Genomic DNA, 5,940 nt, shown 5'->3' with positions numbered 1-5,940 from the left:
AAAAATACAACTAACAATATTTTTCGAATTTCTAAATTAATAGTATTAATTTTAAAATACTGATATTAATAAAAGAAGTACCTAACACAAAAGGTTAGTATCGAATTTCGTTCATAAATTCACCATATTCTTTAGGTCAAGAACATCGCTTTTTATCATTACTGGAGAATCAGGTTTCTCCTCTTTAACGATGGACCTGATTGAATTTTTAACTATTTTAAATAAAGTAATTTTTTTGCGTTCGAAACCACCGAAAAGCTCGCTGTAAATATTAGCTAGCAAAGACGAAAAGCTTTCCCAACAGCTATTTTATACTTAGCAGCTAATGTCATAATGCCTTGCATGGAACAGCATATTAGTGTTATGGTCCGTATGCCATTTTGTAATCTTATTACTGCCCGTATACACGAATGTTTTTCGTGTTTGCTAAGCAGTTTTATCTACAGGCGTTTTTACACGAAATTATGAAAGAAATCTATTTTTAACATATTTCCTAATTAATAGCACAAGTTGAAAAATACAACTGAGTAGATATTGGGAGAAGCATCCCCCGGCACCCCTCCATTTGGCTAGGGCTCTGATAAATACGTTAGCTGCAAAGCAAAACGTGCTTCCGAAAATAACTGTCAAGGTGAATCTTTACTGTTGATTCTTTAAAAAAACAAAACTCTATGCACAAATGTAAAGATATGCAGAAAACTGTTTTTAATATTATATAAATGCTGCATTCCATATTTATTTTTTCTGCTAATGTTATTATGGGACAAACTGGATTCATCAAAAGGTACCACAGACGTAGTATTTTTTCAAACCTCGTATGAGGGGCGCTATCAAAAATTTGATTAGAGGTACCAGAAACCGTAAGGCCAAATATGTATTTTATCTCCTTCAAAGTAGTCCCCACCAGATACTATGCACTTGTGCCAACGTTTCTTCCAATCCTCGAAGCATTTCAAAAAATTTTTTGTGATCTTGTTCAGCTCCTCTATCGATGCCGTTTTTATCTCCTCAATTGTAGCGTAGCGTCGTCTTTTGCTAGACTTCTTCAGTTTTGGGAACAAAAAAAAATCAGAGGGACCAGATCTGAGGAATAAGGTGGCTGCGGCATTATTGGCGTGTTGTTTTTGGCTAAAAATTCGCGCATAAGCAACGATGTGTGAGCAAGGGCGTTAGCATGGTGCAAAAGCCAATTTTTGTTCTCCCACAAATTGCGTATAACTTGCAGGTAATATTCCTTATTGACCGTTCTACTATACCATGTGGCAAGAACTCACAATGCACCATGCCCCTGCGATAGAAGAAAACTGTAAGCAAAACCTTCACATTCGACCTAACTTGGCGCGCTTTTTTCGGACTTGGCTCGTGCGGCAGCTTCCATTGGGAAGATTGAGCTTTAGTTTCCACGTCATAACCATAAACCCATGAGTCGTCACCAGTTATGACCCTCTGTCTCATGTCCAAATCATTGATAAAAATCGAATTGCAGGAACCAATCGATATGTTTAGGTCCTCAGCAACTTCTCTAACGGTGATTCGACGTTTGGCCAACATTATTTTCTTTACTTCATCCATATTGTTGACGTGCTCGGGCGTCAGGCTCGCTTTTCGTCGTTCACATCTTCTCGGCCCTCTAAGAACATTTTGAACCACCGATAAGCGTTGCTTCGGTCCAAGATTGGTTCACCATATGCCACAGTCAACATTCGGAATGCGTCCGCGCACTTAATTTTGTTTTTCACTCAAAATTTGATGTAGATTCTTTGATCTATTTTTAGGAACATGCAAAAATCGATGACGAGCCAAAACACGTGCAAGCAAAGCAGCTGTCAAAAATTAACTGAACATTCAACATGGCACAACAGATAAGTACCAACATAACGCCGAAAAAAATCGAAAATAGTGTAGCGAGCACGATTGTGTTGGTGCGCGACTAGCCGCGGGAGCCTTTCTTCACGTGCGCCGTATTTGTAAATAAACTAATCCGGATGTTTCTAGAGGGTTTCAGAAAGTAAACAAAAGAGTATTTAAAGGAAGAGACGATCGCCGAGAGGAAAAGAAATAAATTGACCGTTGCAGAAGTGAATCCAGAAATAAATTGACAGTGATAGCAGTGAAATAAATAGGGCAGTGAATAGTGATATATCAACATTAGTGTAAATAAATAGTTTTTGTCGTTATCAGTCTTAGAAGTAAATTTTGTTAAACCCACGAACATTACAATAGGTAACCCGCGGATATTCAAAATTCGCGATACATTTTGAAGAGACCTCGTATATGAAATGATCGGTACACAGGTTCGAATCGCACTTGATCGATTTTTTATTTTACAATCAACAATAAATATAAACTGACCTTTAGATCTCTATGTACAACCCCGTTTTGATGGCAATGGTTTACAGATTCCAATATCTGTTGTATACAATGCGAGGCATCCGCTTCGGAGTAGAATTCCCTCGCAACGATGTCTTCGAACAATTCGCCGCCAGTGACTCTGCAATAACATCAAAAATTTACGATACCAGCTCGTCATACATTTATCCGATCCACTACTTACAGATCGAACACTAAATAATGAAAATTTTCTTCCTGTATACTGTCATGCAGTCTCACTGAAAAGGAAAAGAAAACTTCAATTACTGTTATGGAAGAAACAAACAAAATAACTATATCAATAACGAATAAACGCCGGCAATGAAGAATAAACGTTAAATTCTTGTATAGCAATTCTGGATCCTGACTATAAAATTATCAAGCTTGGCACACTTGGCTCCACTAATTAGTTGGTCATCAAATTATTATTACATGAATTCGTTGAGATTTGGACATAAGAACATCAATGTCGATTGTACAAGCTTCTGTATTTTAATTATGATACCTCACACCATAACCGAACTTACGGCTTTGCTACACAGCACTTTGGCATGACAATTAGGAAATCCTATCTCATTATAGCCTAACATAAATTCATGGTCCACAGCAATTTACACATGTTGACCAGGGAAACCTCTAATCATAATATAACCTGAACTATTGGTATACTATATTTTATGAGTATTCCGGATTATTTGAACGGTAACATCTGGATACACCAAAGAGTGCATCTCGTGATAGCACCAGAACGTACGGGTTGTAAGAACTATTCAAAAAACGAGCCTTAGTTAATGAGTCATCATTTATTGAGAACACTCATCAGGTTGGCGGCCGCGTTATCTTATCGTCCTTCTATACAGCAAGCGTCAAGTGACGTACCTACTGTGACCTTCGCAACAGCTGGTGCGCCAACAGGCCGTTCTCGACTAATACGATACGATTCGATTCGATTCAGATGTATTCCAACATGATATTTGCAGTGTCGTACAAACAAATTACGTATAATTAAGAAAAAACGAAATATATGCTGGGACACATAGTAGAAGTGAAACTTCAACGGACAAGTGGAAAAACGGATGGCAACGGACAATAAGGCTATCATTTGTTATAAACATTCTTGTGAGGCTGAACTATGAAAATTTTCTTAATTCTTGACGAAAAAATAACTTAAAATACCCGAATGTTGTGGAATTTTTAATATAGGCCTTGAGTTGAGTATTTTCTTTGTCGTTAAAAGTGACAAAATGTCATGAAATTTGCTAGAAACATTGTTAGGGGTATAAAAAATGTCATAGGGTACCTTTAATTCAGAAGAAAAAATGCTATTCCCGAGGGAAAGAAAAATTAAGTTTATATAGTGGTCGATAATCTTTGACCGTATATAAGACCAAGGCGAGCGAAGCCGCGGGTAAAATCTAGTTAATCATATGTATGAGATTTCTTTTTCTTCTGAGATACGGACAATTTAAAAGGTACTAGGCAGTTTTTTATTTGTACATAAAATCTAAGCAATTTCTTATTTTCATTTCTTTAAGTATCCAACCATGAAAGCCAACTGTAATAAATAATACAGGCAGGGCATTATTATTATTACAACAAACTCGTATATAGTAGTAGTTTCCAAAGTTTCCAAGAGTAATAACGAAAAAGGAGGAAAACGTTACTATTCTAGCACACACCATCTCAGCAAAAAAAACCAACAGATTTATCGGTTAAGCTCTTTCGTTGCTGATAAGTTGGAGAATATATGGCGAACCAAAAAGTACGAGGACGTGACTATGTTACATATAGGTTCGTTAAGCCAAAAATAAAGTTTACGATCTTGTAATCCGTGTGGCGTAAAAATGACTGCCTGAATTCTTGTATCTAAGCAAATATAACGCCCGTAAAAACCAACTATGTAATTAAAACCCAACATACTCTCACAGTTATTTATAGATTTTTTTTATTCGAATGGTACTTTTTGTAGACTATGTTATAATGATGTACCTACAGGGTGTTTCAAGTATTCGAAGGTCTCGATTTTGATTTTCATTTTCACAAGCTGCTTAAGAAAAATAAGAATGTGCAAAGGAAGAAGAAATAGAGATTAAGTATCATCAAGACAGGAGACGAAAAATTAGAGGAGGTCACTGATTTTCGGTATCTAGGAGGTCAGATAATTCAAGATGGAAGGAGCAGTGAAGACATAAAACAAAGTATAGCGCAGGATCTAGCCGCCTTTAGCAAAAAGGAGTCATTTCTATGCTCGCGAGCGGTTAATTTAGAAATTCGAAAAAGACTGTTAAAGGTGTATGTCTGGAGTACGGCTCAGTAGGGATGCCAAACGTAAACACTAGAAAAGAAAAAGCGTTCGTTACAGGCAAATAATGAGGATACCGCAGATAGAGTAGGTTAGAAATAAGGAGGTAATAAGGAATAGGCGGTAGGACATCTTCTCAGACAAGAAAGGCTAGTTAGAAACGTATTGGAAGGAGAAACAGGAGTTAGGAGGATGGACCCAGATTAGATTACTGTTCACAAAAAGTTAAGGATATGGAATCTAGTTTTAGGGAAATACGAAGACTGGCTTACCATAGAAAAGAGTGAAGGTGCGTGTCCAACTAATTTTAGAGCTAACGATAATGATAAAGCTTGTAATGCCGGTGAACAAGTACCATAGAGTTACACCAGAGGGTAAGAAGGAAAAAGCTCTTCAGTTTCCTTTCAGGAATCGTGAGATTGGATGCGTGGTGGTGGTGGTTAGGGAAAAAAGACGAAGTGGAAACATAACAAACTCTTCTTAAATAAATCCGGTTGTAAAAGCCCTAGTTCCTTCTATAATAAGCTAAGCACTAAACATATTTATTCCACACAACATATTTGTAATTTAGCAGGAATGATAAGACTAAACTGTTTTTTCCATACAAGTTATATAATATGTCATCATCATCCGTCAGTCCTAAGACTGGTTGGACACGTACCTCCACTCTTTCCTAACCTGGGCAATCTATTTGCGAACAGTAATCCAATCTAGGTCTACCCCTACTCCTCTTAACTCCTGTTTCTGCCTCTAATATGTTTCTGACTAGACCTTCATGATTGGGAAGGTGTACTTCCAACCTATGTCGCCCATTTCTTATTGACTTCAATAAACCTTCTGTTCTCCTATTGTTTCTAATACCTCTTCATTCTTAACCTTCTTAATTAACAGTATCCCCATCATTCACCTTTAACACCACATTTCGAACGCTTCTACCCTTTTCTTCCCAGTCGCACCCACCGTCCATGTTTTGCACCCATACAGCGCCGCGATCCAAACATACACCTGTGGCGATTTCATATTTTTTACAATAACAATTATTATTTTTGAGTGAAGTGTTGAGTGTGTTTTGTATATTTGTTGATGTATGTGAAAACTGTATTACTTGTATTTGTGTGTTTGGAGTATTTGTAAATGTTTGTGTATTGTTGTCATTGCAAATTTCATTGTGAATAAAATAATTCGAAGTGGTCTGTATTCTGTCGAAACTGCCAGACGCGGATCGCGATTTCGATCTTTTTGGATCTCATCAGCGCGTCGCAGGCAGC

General features: G+C 37.2%; 1 long non-coding RNA gene across 1 annotated transcript in view; it reads right to left on the bottom strand.

Moving 5' to 3' along the window:
- Positions 1-2,358: 2,358 nt before the first annotated feature.
- The window catches only part of LOC108735349, a 28,221-nt gene continuing 24,639 nt past the window's right edge, over positions 2,359-5,940 (bottom strand). Inside the window, exons 2-3 of the long non-coding RNA XR_001937567.1 lie at positions 2,555-2,609; positions 2,359-2,491 (exon numbers count right to left, since the gene is read on the bottom strand). This is a non-coding gene — a long non-coding RNA (uncharacterized LOC108735349). The remainder of the gene's footprint in view (positions 2,492-2,554; positions 2,610-5,940) is intronic.

Source organism: Agrilus planipennis, unplaced genomic scaffold, assembly GCF_000699045.2.
Source record: "Agrilus planipennis isolate EAB-ADULT unplaced genomic scaffold, Apla_2.0 scaffold70, whole genome shotgun sequence".
Lineage (NCBI taxonomy): Eukaryota > Metazoa > Arthropoda > Insecta > Coleoptera > Buprestidae > Agrilus > Agrilus planipennis.
This window is presented reverse-complemented; position numbering and strand designations above follow the sequence as displayed.